Here is a 17,071-nt window from a genome sequence, read left to right as displayed (position 1 = left end):
CAGGTTCAGAGGTTCAGTCCATAATCATCAAGGCAGTGAAGACCCCCAAACTCGGGAGACCCTTCCTCAAGTCTCAAGTAATCACGACCACCCAAAAATCACAAGAAACCATATCTGGATGCAATCAGCAGAGGTTTATTGGGGAGAGTTGGCTAGCCAAGGTCAAAACTGCTCATCCACGCAGGAACAAAATTTGGACAAAAGGCCAGCAAGCTGAGGTTTTTTTTTTTATAGCATGGGGTGGGGAAAGGAATTTTCACTCGGTTACACATGATTGATTGTTTTACAAATTTTGAACATAAGCAGGCTGTAACACTGGGAAAACCTCAAGGGGGGGGGGTGGGTAACCAAGAACAGTGGAAAGTTAGCTACTTCTTGGAACCACCCAGATGACTTGCATCTTTCTCTGTGGTCAGGAATGTCTTCTTGCTTTGGGCCTTCCCCACCCTGAGGCTTGAGGAATGTTAATCCAGCAAGTGTCCTCTGATTCAGGGATAATGCCCTCCACGCGGAATGTGTCCTGGGGCAGTGAAGGCCTGAAATCTTGCATTCAGTTTCACCTTCTGGAACCTGCATTCTCTTGCTCAGGTTTAGGGTAAAGAAAAAGCCTATATACATTTCATAAAATGGTCTTTATAATTTTTCACTCTACAGCAGGAAGCATGGCAGCATCCAGGCAGGCATGGTGCAGGAGGAACTGAGAATTCTACATCTTCATCGGAAGGCTGCTAGCAGAACAAATGGCTTCCAGGAAGCTAAGATGAGGAGGGTCTTAAAGCCTACACCTACAGTGATACAGTTCCTCCAACAAGGCCACACCTCCTAATAGTACCACTCCCTGGGCCAAGCATTTTAAAACTACCACAGACCGAATTCAAAGAAGAGTTAGAAAGGGAAGAAAGTTAAGATTCTTTTTAAGACAGTTTTTTAAAATTTTTATTTATTTAATGTATGAGTGTTCTGCTGCATCTCTATCCACAGGCCAGAAGAGGGCATCAGATCCCTTTATAGATGGTTGTGAGCCACCACATGGTTGCTGGAAATTGAACTCAGGACCTCTGGAAGAGCAACTAGTGCTCTTAACCACTGAACCATCTCTCCAGCATGAAAGTTAAGATTTTTGAGTCAGAAAAGTAAGCAGGCCTAGCAGAGCTGTACCACAAACATGCTAAGGAATTGTATTGTGGGAGGGGCTCCTGGGAAGGATAAGTATGTCACCTCATTGTGGGGACAATATTATTCCAGTTTTCTACTATGTCTACAGCTTTCTTTAGGAGTGATCAGGATCCTGGCTAGGTGATTGACAGGCCCAGGTGGATTAATACTTATGGGCAGATACAGTAGCATGCAACGTTTCAGCCTACAGAGCAAGGTGAATGTCATCTCTCCACTCTGGGCCAGAGCTAGAGTCCAGGTTTCATGGCCAGGAGGAAGTATATTTCCCTTAATGGGCTGGACAAAGTCTCCATATTTTCTTTCCATTATTTATACCCCACTGAGAAGGTGTGTGGTGTTGCCATTTCCAGGAAACAACAGGTGGGGGCTAAAGTCAGCCATGAGGGAGTGGGCTATTTCAATGGCCTCCAGGGCACTGATTGCTGTTAGTCCCTGTTTGTCTGTCTGTCTGTCTGTCTGTCTGTCTGTCTGTCTGTCTATCTAATCTAATCTATCTATCTATCTATCTATCTATCTATCATCTATCGTCTAGAGCAGTGGCGCTCATCCTTCCTAATGCTGTGATTCTAAAACAGTCCCTCATGTTGTGCTGACCCCCACCCATGACATTTCTTTCCTTGCTACTTCATAACTGTGATTTTGCTACTGTTATGGATTGTAATGTAAATATCTGATCTGCAGGTATCTGATATGCAGGGAGCCCTGAGAAAGACTCCTTTGACCCCTGCTGGGAACCAAACCCAGGAAATTACCTGCTGTTCCGGAAAGCCTAGTTAGTACAAGGTTAAGGAAGGATGCTCGAGATTCTTAGGTCCCAGGAACTTGAAGAACGTCTGGTATTTCCTGGGAGCTGGTTACAACAATGTGATGGTCTTGGGCAATAAGGATGTGACAGTGGGATGGTCTTAGACAATGAAGATTCAATAGTGGGATAGCCCTAAGCAATGACCCTCTCCTAAACTTCCCATTTTGCTGTGTCTTTATAACCTGTCCCCGAAATTAAAGTTTCAGAGCTTGATCAGAACCCCAGACTTGCTCTCCATATTTGTGTCTCTTGTCCCTTTATTTTTTCTCCCCCCACTTCCCTAGGGTCTTGTCAAATCCCCATGAGCCGGGGCAGACCCCAGAGTTGTGACCCCTAAGTTGAGAACTGCTGGTCTAGAGCCTTTATTCAACTTTTCCCAACCCCTTTTATTTATTTGAGACATGATCCTGTCAGGTAGTCTAACCTGGCCTCAAATTCACTATGTAGTTCAGGCTGGCCTCAAACTTGTGTGTTGTCTTTCTGTCTTTTGTGTCAGGAATATAGACATGCACCACCTTGCCTGGCTTATTAGTGAGTCTTTGGACCCATAAATATGTTCTATTGTAGAGTGAAAAATTATAAAGACCATTTTATGAAATGTATATAGGCTTTTTCTTTACCCTAAACCTGAGCAAGAGAATGCAGGTTCCAGAAGGTGAAACTGAATGCAAGATTTCAGGCCTTCACTGCCCCAGGATACATTCCGCGTGGAGGGCATTATCCCTGAATCAGAGGACACTTGCTGGATTAACATTCCTCAAGCCTCAGGGTGGGGAAGGCCCAAAGCAAGAAGACATTGCTGACCACAGAGAAAGATGCAAGTCATCTGGGTGGTTCCAAGAAGTAGCTAACTTTCCACTGTTCTTGGTTACCACACACACCCCCCTTTGAGGTTTTCCCAGTGTTACAGCCTGCTTATGTTCAAAATTTGTAAAACAACCAATCATGTGTAACCAAGTGAAAATGCAACCAATCATGTATATCCATTTGAAAATTCCTTCCTTTCCCCACCCCATGCTATAAAAAAAACCCTCAGCTTGCTGGCCTTTTGTCCAAATTTTGTTCCTGCGTGGATGAGCAGTTTTGACCTGGGCTAGCCAACTCTTCCTAATAAATCTCTGCTGATTGCATCCAGATATGGTTTCTTGTGATTTTTGGGTGGTCATGATTTCCTGAGACTTGAGGAAGGGTCTCGCGAGTTTGGGGGTCCTCACTATCTTTGATTTTACTATCTAATACTTTTCTTTAGCAGTTGTTTGTAGTTTTTAGTGTGGAGGCTTGGCCGTGAGTGTGTGTGTGTATGTGTGTGTGTGTATGAATTTCTTTTCTTTCCTTCCTTTCTTTCTTTCTGAAGTAGGATCTCATCTATCCCAGAGTAGCCAATGGAGTTTGAGTAATTCTTATCAACTGATCTTCACTTAATCTTTTCTTCTCTGAATTTAGATACAGGGCCTTTCCAGTGAGTTCAGTTAGGAGAGTGCTCGCCTAGCTAGCATGCTTTATGCCCCATGTTCAGTCTCCAGCATTGTGAAACACAGCTTTGGTTTCACGGAAAGTTACTTTGTTTGGTCTTAGATCTGACACTTTTAATATTGTGTGTGATGGCCGTCTCTCTGATTATAACATGCACTTTATACTATTATGCTTTTCAAAGGGTTTTTTACTTCTTGGTCCACAGTGGTTCTAAGAGTTGTTACAACCTGTCTGTTAAACATAAGAACTAACAGCATGTCGTCCAAAGCTGACTTAGAGAATTATTTTAAGTTGAGGAGTGTTGCCCAAGCAAACAACAGCTGTTTTGGAATCATTACAGATGAAACATTAAATGGATGACTTACTTTCATAGTTAACTATAGCACACCATTAGTTCAGGGCTACCAAAGCTTACCTATTTGTTATATTTTACGGGGAATATTACAAACAGATACAAGGATGTGTATTACCATTGTCTGGGGGATTTTATGACCAATATCATAAAAATAGTGAGATGTGTTCTTGGTTTCAGTAATTCATCCTAAATTTTTTTTGTTTGTTTTGTTTTTTTGTTTTTCAAGACAGGGTTTCTCTGTGTAGCTCTGGCTGTCCTGGAACTCACTCTGTAGACCAGGCTGGCCTCGAACTCAGAAATCTGCCTGCCTCTGCCTCCCAAGTGCTGGGAGTAAAGGCGTGCGCCATCACTGCCCAGCCATCCTAAAATTTTTATTCGTTGAGATTTTACGTTTTTCTTCAAAGATTAATTTTTAAAAAATATTTATTTATTTCTATTTTATGTACATTGGTGTTCTACCTGTTTGTATGTGTGTGTGAGGGTGTCAGATCTTCTGCAACTGGAATTACAGACAGTTGTGAGCTGCCATGTGGGTGCTGGGAATTGAACCCAGGTCCTGTGGAATTGAACACAGGTCCAGTGTTTAACCATTGAGCCATCTCTCCAGCACCTATTTCAAGATTTTTATTTAACAGAAAATTTGCAAGAACATTTCTTACTTTCTAGAACAGTGGTTCTCAACCTTCCTAATGCCGAAATCCTTTAATTAGAGTTCGTCATGTTGTGGTGACCTCCAACCATAAAATTATTTTTGTAACTACTTTGTAACTGTAATTTTGCTACTGTTATGAATTGTAATGTTAATATCTGTGTTTTTTCAGATGGTCTTAGGCAACTCCTGTGAAAGGGTCATTCAACCCTCCCAGGGGTTGCAACCCACAGATTGAAAAACCACTGTTTTAGTGGGTTCTGCCATTTAATTCTAAACGCTGTACTCTGTAAGCATCAAGAAACACAGAAGTATAACATATTAAGACTAAGGGAGAGCTTTGTAAAATTGAAAATATTCCTTTATTATTACAAATACATATATAAGTTGCCTCTGCTTTGACATTTTCAGAAATTGAATGGCATGCATTTCCTATAGGTATAAGAATTCTAGAAGTTGCTCTTCAGGCTTGGGTTTCCATTCTGGTGACAATGCTAAACGCTCCAAGAAGGTCAGTGTCGTCATGAAATATGGGACCCACTATGGTGCCTCTCTCCCAAAAATGGTGAAGAAAATTAAAATTAGCCAGCACACCAAGTACACTTACTTCTGTGGCAAGACCAAGATGAAAAGAAGAGCCGTTGGCATGTGTCACTGTGGCTCCTGAAGGAAAACAGTGGTGGGCGGGGCCTGGACCTACAGCACCACCTCTGCAGTCACAAAGAAGTCAGCTGTCAGAAGACTGAAGGAGCAGAAAGACCAATAGAAGCCCTACTGAGACTTGCATAGCCTGAAATAAATGGGTTAATTTACGTAACAAAGAAAAAACAAACAAACAAACAAAAAACCCCCAAAACCAAAAAAACAACAAAAAACCCACTTCTAGAATTCAAGGAATGTAAAATTTCTTTTCTTTCCTTCCTTCCTTCCTCCCTCCCTTCCTTCCTTCCTTTCTTTTTTTTCTTAAGCTTTGTGTGCCTTCCCAGAACTGTACTAGCAAGTGTCACCCCTTAGGACCTTGGAAGCAGCAAGGATAACTGGGTAACCCTACAAGTGAGTTCTGTCCTAAAATGATAGTTCACACTGGGTACGAGTTAAAATTATTTTTGAAGAGCAAAAACTGGTCTATAGGAGGAACAGTCTTTCTCCAGAATCTCATGGCTAGGTATTTAGAGGAAGGATTTAGGAGGCTAAAAATAGGGCTTGCTGCTAGAGACGTAGATTTCATTCCTGAAACACAGACCTCTATAGGAACAGTATCATGGCACTTGGAGAAAAGCGCATAGGTCTCATTTTATCCCTGTATCCAAGTTTTGAATATGAAAGTAACCCAAAACCTAGACATATAATAAAATTTACCCAATAGAAAAAAATTCTACTGTGACTTTAGTTTTCTAAACAAACAACTATTAGCATTTTGGTGGGGTTCTTTTAAGTGTTTTCCCTCTATGTATACCATAGTTTTGCTATTATGTTCATGTATATTCATACATGAATATATAATGTATATTATGTACATTATATATTATATTATTAATATATTATATTATTAATATATAATGTATATTCAGTACATATACACATATATATTGATGTCTGTGTAAAGCATGCTACATGCACTTATTTACAAAAATATAGATGTTTAGCATGACACAGATTTTCTCAGTCTTTCAAATCATCAGTTTGCGGTGGATACATAACATTTTGATGTGATATTCAATAATTTTCCAAAGAAATTAATTTTATTTTTATTTAGGATTCAGGATCTCTGGCCCATCCATTGCCTGTATCTGAGGTTTTCTTGAAACTTGACTTGTTCTTCGTACCTGAGACAGTCCTAAGGATGCTCTTCCATGAGAGGCATTTGTCAGTTCGAAGTACGTTAGCTTAAGACTCGATGTTGATAATTATGAGGTTGTTGGTCATAGGAGTTCATTCTTTTTTTCCTCTTTTTCTCTTGAGACAAGGTTTTACTGTGTAGCCCTGAGCCTTTACATTTTTCCCAGTAGCACACTTGAAAAGCTTGACAGTCATATTTCTTTTCCCTCCCCACTCACTCTCAAATATTGTTCTAGGATTCCCATTCTGGAACTTTCCATCCATGGGTGTGATCTCAGAGGTCGAGTTTCATTTTGGCTGTCTAGTCCTGCCCTACCTCAGTATTCCCCTCCACGTGACTGCTTTGTTTGCCAAGAATTTGGGCTTTAGTTCAGCTCTTTACTCTCTGACTCTTCTAACCCTGTCTGCAGCCTCCCCGATGGTACTGAATGTATAGATTGGCATCCTTCCCGATGGTACTGGATGTATAGATTGGCATCCTTCCCGATGGTACTGGATGCATAGATTGGCATCCTTCCTGATGGTACTGGATGTATAGATTTCAGCTTGTGTCAGAATTTGGGGCTTTAGTTCACCGTTAGGGTGATAGGGAAAGGTCATTAAATTTCTACTTTCTATTATAAACAACACTGGGACAAACTGCTCTCTCTCTGTCTCTGTCCCTCTCACTCTCTCTCTCTCTCTCTGTGTCTCTCCATCTCTGTGTTTCTCTGTGTCTCTCTCTCTGTGTGTGTCTCTCTCTCTCTGTCTCTCTCTCTCTTTCTCTTTTGGTGCCTACCTCTATTTAGGATTATTTTCTTAAGTTAGAATTCCAGAATTGGAATTATTGAGTTAAAAAGTGACTATTTTCAAAGCTAATATTCATTAACGATTTCTGAGACATTTTCTCATTTCATTCCCAACAGGCTGTGTACATGCTTGCATAATGAATAAGGAAACAGAGACATGGGGGCGTGTGCACAGCAATACAACATGTCGCATCTGCAAGCATGGGCCAGTGTAATTTAAAAGGCATGCACCATTAGGCTTTGCTAATGTGCTTACCAGTGATTTGGGGCAGGGTAACAGCAAAGGTTGATTGAAATATTTTTCTTTGGGGCTGGAGAGATGGCTCAGCACTCATTGGCTGCCCTTTCCAGACGGCCTGAGTTCGATTCCTAGCACCTACATGGCATCTCACTACCGTCTGTAACTCCAGTTCTGGCATCTTCACAGAGACATGCATACAGTCAAAAAAAAAAAATTAATGCACATAAAATAGATAAATCTTTAAAAATTTTTCTTTTAGAAATTTTAAAGCATTAATTGAACAGTGCTTCTCACACTTACAAGCACAGAGCTGGATTTAGCGCAAAGGATGGAAGCAGGAGGCTCCTGGTTGGATGCGTATTAAACACCTTGCTGCAGAGTGTTGAATAGCATGGATTCTGAGGGAAGGTGCAGGCTGGGGGGGTGGGGGGTGGGGAGAGGAAGTCGCCCATGTGTGTCACTCCTACAGAGCAAGGACAATGCAGAAGGGAGGGACTCAGGAGACACTCTGAGAGTGAAAGTGTGAAGACTGTTTTCACAAGTGAGGATCCTTTTCCACTGGGAGTGAGAGAAACCTCCCAAACAGTAACAGCTTAAGCTGAACAGGTTTGCTATGCTTGCTTTTTATGTTTAAGGAAGTCTAGAGAAAGCAGTCTGGGTTGCTGGGGGACACATGCCTAGCTTACTTTTGTCTCATTGTTCCCTTATCTTTGGCATAAGACCTTTACCTCCAGATCTGTACTCACTGCCTGAACTACAGGCTGTTTTTTTGTGTCAGTATTTCCATGAAAATATAAAAATGACAGGCATGCTGCCTTGCTTTTTTTCTTAGAATGGGGGTGGCACACAGCTCTTGGGAGGCAGAGGTAGGTGGATCTCTGTGAGTTTGTAGGCAATCTGGTTTACAGAGTGAGTTCCAGGACAGCCAGGGCTGTTACACAGAGGAGCCCTGTCTTCAAAAAACCAAAAAAAAGAAGAAATTACATCTATTTATTTAGGTGTGTGTGTGTGTGTATGTGTGTGTGTGTGTGTACCACATGCACAACACTAAACACGTGAGGAGGCTAGAGGACAACTTTGTGGAGTCACTTCTCTTTTTCCTCTTTGAGGCTTCCAAGAATGGAACTCAGGTCTTCTGGCTTGGTGGGAAGCCCCTTTATCCACTGAGCCATCTCACTGGTCCCACCTTCCTTCTCTTTAAAAGTATTTCTTGGAGACTGCACATAATCCTTCTCCTTAGGTCAAATTGGCTAGAATTTAGTTACACTGTCACATCTTGAGGCCTGAAGGGCAAGAGAAGTAGATTTTGGTAGATTTTGTAATAAGTTACCAAGTCACCATGTGAGGGGGGGGGGTGTTGGGGGAAAGTGGAATAGTGGGAGTTCCATTACTTTGGAAGAAGGAAGAATGGACCATGAGGGCATTCAGCAGATCTTTTGGTAATGAACTTAGATCTTCTTAGGAGGTAAAACTCTACAAATATCAACATTAAGATAAACAGAATACGGAACTAGATACAGACTTTTTAAAAAAAAAAAACAAAAAAAAACAAGGTGATGGTAGAGATGGTAGACCACTTAACACTATATATTCATTTTCTGGATAATAGAGATTAGGTGGAATATTCCAGAAAATGTAAACAGACTACAGAAAGGCAAGTTGAAATAGAATAAGGTATAAGATGTGAGCAACAAAACCAGCCAAGCATCTAACACCCTTTATTTTATGTATTTACTTTGTGTGGGTGTGCACATGCCACGGGGCTCATGTACATACACGTCAGAGGGCAGCCTGGGGGAGTTGATTCTCCTTTTTTACCATGTGGTTCTATAGATTGAGCTCAGGAGGTCAAGTTGGGAGACATTGACATCCCTAAAGCTGGGTGTCACTGAAGGCAGAAGATTAATAAGAGGAGCCATGGGGACCTCAAGTGCTGGCTAACTGAGAGAGAGCAGTGTGTCATCTGTGAATGGGAAGAACGTGATAGTGGAGGGTGTTGAGGAATGGGAGGTTTGCCCAGAGACAACAGATGGTTTATATTAGGCGGAGTTAAAAATTTCAAAAATATACCATGATATTATAAATAAAATTCTAAGAGCTTTTGATCATCGAGAAAGGGTCATGGTAATACTTTCAAAATCAATCTATTTTCTCTAAAGAGTACCTTTTCTTTCTTTAAACAAATCCCTGAAGCCATACTGCTTGGCCATCCCATTCTAACCCCTCTGCGGCCCTTCTGTGTTTAATTAGTGCTTCTCTAAGGCCTCAGTTTTTTACACAAGGCTCTTCTGTTCTCTTGCAGGGCACAGAGCACTCAAGGAACTCTATGGCCTCTTGAGGTTTTCCCCAGCATCAGGGAACTGTGGAGTCCTGTTCATCAAAAAGAAAAGGGTGAAAAATTGGCCCAGATATTTTGAGAACGAATTTTTCTCTCTTTTGACTTGCTTCTTTGAAAATTACACACTCAGTATATATTCAAAGGATTGGAAAATAAAGGCTAACAAACATATGTTAGCCCTTTTGAGTTTTTCATGCCTTTTTGGAAATATAGGCAAATAAATGTTTTTTTTTTTTAAATAACACTATGTAATTAACATTTTTGGTTTGTGTTTTAAATGTAATCTTGTAAACTTTGGGTCAAGAAATATAACTGATAGTCATTTCAAACGTGTGTTATTGGGAGAATGACTCAGTTCTTGGTGCTAATAAATCCTATGCAAAGGTTCTTTCCAGCTCATTGATCTCAAAGGCAGCAGAAGGCTTGAAAGAGCCATCGGGGAAAGTTAGCTGTGCAGCTGCCCGGGGCCTGAGAGGCTAAATCTAATACCTGGACAACTGGTTGCTGCCTAAGGAGGTTGTCTGGAGACTTAGCTGTCAGCAATATTAGAGGAGAGCCAGAGGCTCCCCCTGGAAGCCAGGTGAGGGCCTCTTTGGAGGCAGATGGCTCTGGAGAAGTCGTGTCAGGCCAGCTGGTGCTCCATAAACAGCCACATCTGCTGGATGCTTGCCTTTTCTCCGATCTGTGTAGGAGCTCTGTCAAACTGGGTGTAGTTTTAAACTTCTTTAGTTGCTACCTCATTCTGGTTACCTCACCCCTTCCCTCCCCAGCATTGCTTCACATTCTGTTACCAATATCTGATGGGTATTGAAAGCAGTTACTTCATGAGCTAGGTATGTGCGGTGCTTAAGGCTCCCTGCTCAGGAGCCTTCAGAAATAAAATTGAGATTAGGTAACAGCTAGGGCAGGATAATCAAGGACATTTTTTCACAGTGACATAATGACTTTTCTCAGTTATTTCCCATTGTTTGAAGGGTATCATTATCTCTCTGTGAAACCACATCTGGCATCTAGGCTGAAATGAGTTTTTAAAATACTGGTCCTTTACCTCTGAATGGTAAGAGCCCACCTGCCTCCTTATAATGGGCTTTACACCATCAGAGCACAGAATGGACGCTGGGTGCTTGCAGGTTGCCCCGATGGTGTGCATTAAGGACACATATCTTACAATATGAGAGATACATCAATATAGATTCTGCTCCACAAGAACAAACTTGTTCTTTCTTGAGGATAAGTGGCCTCAGGGATTGCTGGTTTTTAAGTGTTATAAATTTTTATGACATTATAAAAGAAACAGGGTGACAGCAAAGCACTTAGTATTATATTTCGTTTTCTGAATCCTGGATTAAGTGGAATGTTCTAGCAAGTGTGAGCAGACTACAGAGAGGCGGGTTGAAATAAGGTATAAGCTCTGTGCAACAAAAGTAGCCAAGAAGGTCAAGTTAATTTCCCTCTGATACGACTAAATAGTAACATATAAGGTACATGTTTTAGAAAAGTGTTAATGATTGATTTAATTAAATGAAAAGGAAGTCAGATTCTTGGGGGAATGCTGAAATGAGAATTTGGCAAAAATAAGGGTAGTCAGGATAGTTAAGATCATAGCTAGACAGTGTGAGAATTCCTTCCCTGGAAAGAGGTAAACAACCATCTTCCCATACAACCCCAACAACAGCCGGGCGGTGGTGGCGCACGCCTTTAACCCCAGCACTTGGGAGGCAGAGGCAGGCGGATTTCTGAGTTCGAGGCCAGCCTGGTCTACAGAGTGAATTCCAGGACAGCCAGGGCTACACAGAGAAACCCTGTCTCGAAAAAACAAAAAACAAACAAACAACCCCAACAACAAGCCAAAAGCCAATTACACCAAAATGCAGCTTGGGAGACTCCTGAGTTGAGAGGGCTCCCTCCCAGAGCTTGGGTGAGTGGTGAGCCCCAAAGGTGTGCATCACCAGAAAGTCACACCCCAGCATGGACTAGCTCACATCTGCCTAGCCTTCAGAGAGAAGTCACTGCTACTCTGCCTCCCCCCCCCGCCCCCCCAGCCCCTCTAGGCTCCTAGACTACTTAGTAGCCTTCTCAGCTGCTCATAACCCTGCTCTCCCACTCACTGCCTTAGTGGCATGTAGGGTCCTGTGTCACACCCTCTCCAAAGGTTTCTCGCCTGAAGGATAGGTTATTTAGAAGGCTGATAAACTGCAGAGTCCAAAGTCTTAGTAATTTACCCAAACCTAAAGTAGAAAAATTAGAAAAATAAAGCTAAATCACTAAACACGGCAGCTGGGATTCTTTATAACGTCGGATATGAAATTTCTATCGGGAAAGATGACAGTTGGAAAGCCAGTGACTTGGGAGGGAAGGCAGTTACTGGATAACACATATTGACATCCGTCCGGAATCGATAGAGTCAGAATGTGTGCCGAACACAAATTTTGTGTGCACTTATTCAGTACAGGCACTGTTTATTTCTATTCAGAGGACTTCTTTTGTGTGTGTGTGTGTGACAATTTCATTTTATCAGAAAAGAGTCCCATTCGGTATTAAAAATACTTCCAGCTGCTCATGGACACCACGAACATGGAGAGGGACTTCCAAGTGACAGATTGACACACCTGGGAAGGACTAGCAAAGACGAACAGTGAGTTCTACTCTCATGGCTCTTTGGGCACTAAATACCCATAACAATATTTCTGCTTTTTCATTATATTTTTGGGACATAGCATATTTTGCTGGGAAACATCTGAACTCTTTTTTTTTTTTTTTTTTTTTTTTTTGATTAAAAACTAGGTAAAGGTCTCATCTGGCTTTTTGTCTTGCACCAAAATGTTTTCCTTTAACACATTTAAGACAGACCACATTTCAAAATCATTTTGAGGAATTCATGTAATCCCAGCACTTGGGAGATGGAGGCAGGAAAAACCAGGAGTTCAAGGCCAGCTTCAGCTTCTTAGCAAGTTTGAGGCTAGCCTGGGCTACGTGGGACCCAGTCTCATTATAAAACCATAAAGTTGGCCTAAAGGACTCCATAACAATGGCTCCCTCCTCTCTCCTCCTACGCCATGAGCTGAACCGCTCTTAGCGTGTGACTCATAGGCAGCAGACATTACGTTTAATGCCATTAGGAAAGATTCCTTCCGTCTTCTTCTGCAGTCAGGGGATGTGTAGTAGTTTTTATCTGAACAATCACACAATTGAAAACCAAACAAGTAGGTCTCTTAGTCTCACATCTGTCGAGTGGTGTCAAGTGGCTCCCAGGATGCCTCGGAGGCACAGACAGCACCTTCTTCCATCAGCTTCTAACTCAGTAGCAAGCCGTCCACCCCATGCTTACAAACATGAGCTGATGAACAGAAGGGAGGAGGTCATAGTCAGAAGCGTGGGAAAATCCCAAGGGTTTCAGAAGAAGCCCCTGCAGACATGATTTGCTGGGGGTGCAAAGGTTGCATCTATGACAGAACTCCATTTTAGGAGAGAGTGAGGGATCGGAGATTCTGGCCACTCGCCCAACACCTCCTGGTCATTCTGCCCTTACTGTCCTCTGCTGCTCGTAGTTTCAGAGGTGCTAGAATATATAGATAGAAAGTTAACATGAAAGGTGATCCTCATTGGACAGTTTCAAAATTACTTTAGACATCCCCAGTGTTTACTATCATTGAGGTTATTATTAGATTATTCTTGGGCACTCCCCATCCCTTAGCTGGCGAACCATTAGGTTCATCTGTTTTTTTTTTTTTTTTCTTTTTAATAAGATTCTATATGACCCAGAACAATGTTGTTAACTAACAGCTTAGGCAGGAGCTGAGGGTTAGGCCACAGTATCTATTCAGCCCTGTTGCCTGGAATCTGAGAGCTGTCAAGATGCTCTCCTTCCTTCTTGTCCATCTTGGTGTGCCTAGGGTCTTGTTCTTGAAAATAAGGTCCCACGTGGCTCCAAGTCCCATCAGAATTACAATTTTCCACATTCAATGAGTGGAAGGCACTCAGGTTCACTTACACCAGACAGATTTGCTCCAGGACGCTATAGATGACATTTGTTGATTAAAAGTAGAACTCACTTAGAGATGATTAATTTTCTTTGTAATTAAAAAAAAAAACAAGTAGAAATCTATATTTTGACTTTCTTTTAATGGTGAAATGGAACAAGTGTTACCAGCCTTTGGATTGGTGATATGCCACATTCAGATTGTCTTACTCCAGAGCCACATCTGTTTTGTTCACATTCCGTATCAGCTCTGGGAACGTGAGCCCACAGGACAGAGGAGGAGTATTGGTGGGTGAAGGTGATTCGCAAAATCCCGAATTGGACGACAGTTACTCTCACCTCTCCTTGAGGGCTGTTTTTGGATTTGCTAAAGATAGAGGTGTTGGCAGGAGGAGGTCAGATGGCTTTGGGAATGTCAAGGATTTATTCCTGAAGGCAGGGGAGGTGTCTTCAGGACTCCTGTGGGTGGGTGAAGAATGAGCCAGCCAGCCTAGGTATAAAACCAATGAATGAAGGAGGGTTCACGGGGTCTCAGTGGCTAGACTGACCCTCCTCCTGACCTTCTAGGGTGGCTCTGTCTAAGTGGGGCCTGCAGTCCCAAGTGGCTGACAGTAGGGGTCCTGATAGGAGCTGGGGAGTTTGCCAAGAGAGGAGCTCAGAAGAGAGCTTTGCCTCCCCTAAGTAGTGATAGCCAGAAAGCTCGAGGGAGCCTTCTGGGTTTGAGTCACGACCTTTTCTGTCACATCTCTGTGCCTGGCAGGCTGCTGGAGAGATATGTGTGACAGGCTCACCTTTCAGCGCCACAGTCTCACCCTTATGTTGAAGGAGTGAGAAGGAGAGGAAAGAGCTTCACCCGGCTGGCTTCCTAATCCACTCTTGCTGGGTCAGGACCAGGTCACAGAGGTCACAGCAGCCTCATGGGAACATCCCAATGAGAAGGTGAAAGGTCTCTCTCCTAATCCCTCAAGAATGTGATGTCACCTGAGCCACTGTCCAATCTTGTTCTGGTCACCTGGCAGAATCCAGGCCTTTACAGAAGGGCACCCTCGAATTTTAATTAGGTACAAAATCATTTCTTTTTCCTTTTAAAAAATGATAAACGACTTGGGAGAAACAGACCCAACCTTTCAGGATTTCAGGTGTGGAAGCAAAACTATGATGGATGGGCTTTGAATTCGGTTAGCTCTGACTAAGATAAATTGTCACTAAAACACAAGGTTGTGCATTTTCATACTCAAACCCGTCTCGCTTTTAAAACCAGCTATTCCCCAGAGGCCCCTTGCCAGCAAAAGGAAAGGAATGGATACTAATGATCAGATTAGGAGAAAGTCATTACAGTCACGGAGGCTGGTGATTTGCTGGGCTGGGATGTTTGTTTAAGTTGCTCGGCTCATCATTTCCTGCAGCAGCCGCAGAATGATGGGATGTTGGCGGTTCATCATCTACAGACACCACTAGAAAGACTCGGATGTGTCCCTTGTCATAGCAGGCACCGTGGTGCTCTTCAACAAATCAGAAGTGACTCCTTGCTTATGTTATATATGTGTGTGTGTATGATGTATATGTATGTATATATATATGTATATATGTGTATGTGAATATGTGTATATGTATATATATTTGGAATTTAATGTGTATAGGTGTATACTATATATATGAATATGTATATATATGTGTATGTGAATATGCCTATATGTGTATGAATGTGCATATATATGTATATATATAATTTATTTTTATAATACACAGAAAAAAAGCAATGGACAGACTCTGGGCAAAATTCCCAAAGATTATATATCTGTAATTACTTTGATCTAAAGGCTGCTTCTGGAATAATGCATAAAGGACTAGTAATCCTGGCTGCCTCTGAGGATGATTATAGTAGGTTATTAATATTTTTTAAACTATTCACTAGGATATTACCTACTAATATTAAATATAAACTCACACTCCTCCCTTAGCCTCCCAAGTGTTGGGATTACAGCAATGCACCATTACACTTGCAAAGGACACACCATGGCTGGCTGTTGGCTTCTTTAGTTAATGTGCACGATTAGGTCATTACAGCCATTTTCCAACCCCAGCTGGGGTTGAAGGTGAACATTTACTGCCATTAATTAACAGGATTAATAGGAAGCAAAATTCATCAGGGAAGCTGTTTTACCAGATCCTACCAGAAACTCTGTTTGTATCTGCCTAGAGAAAGACAATGATCCAATTTAAGCTCGGATTTTAAGATAAACCACCAGGTATTTATCTTACAAGTGTAGCGTGTGTTTACAGCAGAACACACCATATGCTGGTAAGTAGCCCGGAGTGTCTGTAGTCAAAGTTTTTGTTGTAACATTTCAAGCCGTATCCATAGTCATCTGTATAGTCTCTCTTTTTATCTTCATTTTCTTTTGCCTTCAGCTGCATATGTATGTAGGCATTGTGATGTCACCAACTAAGTCTCTAAGAGCCAGGCAGATAATGTACATGTGTGAAGTCAGCTGGATAGCAGGTGAATTAGAGGTTGAAAAGGAATAAGCTGAACCGGAGGGTTCATCCTTAGCCTAAGGTAACTTGAAGTCGCAGTGATGCGTGACCACAAAGAATAACGTAGGCTGGAGCCAGCTCCCGGGCTACAGATGAATTTCACTGGGAGTAACCGGGGTTACTATTTTCTTCCATATTTACCGAGAGAGTCAGTGCATATGTTTGTATGCAAGTATGAACGTGTAAATGTCATGCACATGTGTGCATCTCCTCTCCCCTTTTCCGTTAAGGAATGATAGTATGCAGTGCAACCTTATCTCCATGACTTGGCGTCATCATTTGGCTGACAGTCCTATGTCCTGTCTGCATCAGCACTTGTAACTTCTCTCCTGATTATCTTTTGGTCCTGTTCCAAGGAGGCCAGAGTCCCCCTCCCCACCCCACCCCCACCTCGTAGTGTATCTGTATTTCCTTTTAATGAACAAAGCCTCTCTCCACTGTGAGCCTTGTGTGGCTCTCCACCCTCCTCCCCTCCCTTTCAACCTCATCAAGGTTTTTCCTTTCTTTCCTCTGTCTCACTGGTATTGTTCTCAAGTATCAGTAATAATTAGCTTCCGACTCCCCTGGCACTTTTTTATGCCATTGTAAGAATCATAAGAGACATTAAACAGGACAAAGCCTAAGCTTGACCCTTGGGGTCATCCTATTAGACTCAACTATCTTCCCCAAGTTGAATACTATGTCATCCATCACTGTACTTATAAATGCTCTTGCCAACAGCTTTGAGCTGGAACGAGCCACTCAGTATGCACCATCTGCTACCAAGTCCGTCCTAACAATATAACAAAATGTAATGAAGACTCTTCTTCAGCAAATACGATTATTAGGCACCATTCTGTTGACAGAGTACACACCCGCAGCTTTTCACTTCCCAGCAGGGCCTAACACCA

General features: G+C 42.2%; 1 pseudogene; it reads left to right on the top strand.

The window, feature by feature from the left end:
* Window positions 1–4,876: 4,876 nt before the first annotated feature.
* LOC143436592 (large ribosomal subunit protein eL43 pseudogene) lies at window positions 4,877–5,224 on the top strand (annotated as a pseudogene).
* The last annotated feature ends 11,847 nt before the right edge of the window (window positions 5,225–17,071 follow it).

The sequence above is a fragment of the Arvicanthis niloticus genome, chromosome 23 (genome assembly GCF_011762505.2).
Source record: "Arvicanthis niloticus isolate mArvNil1 chromosome 23, mArvNil1.pat.X, whole genome shotgun sequence".
Classification (NCBI taxonomy): domain Eukaryota; kingdom Metazoa; phylum Chordata; class Mammalia; order Rodentia; family Muridae; genus Arvicanthis; species Arvicanthis niloticus.
This window is presented reverse-complemented; position numbering and strand designations above follow the sequence as displayed.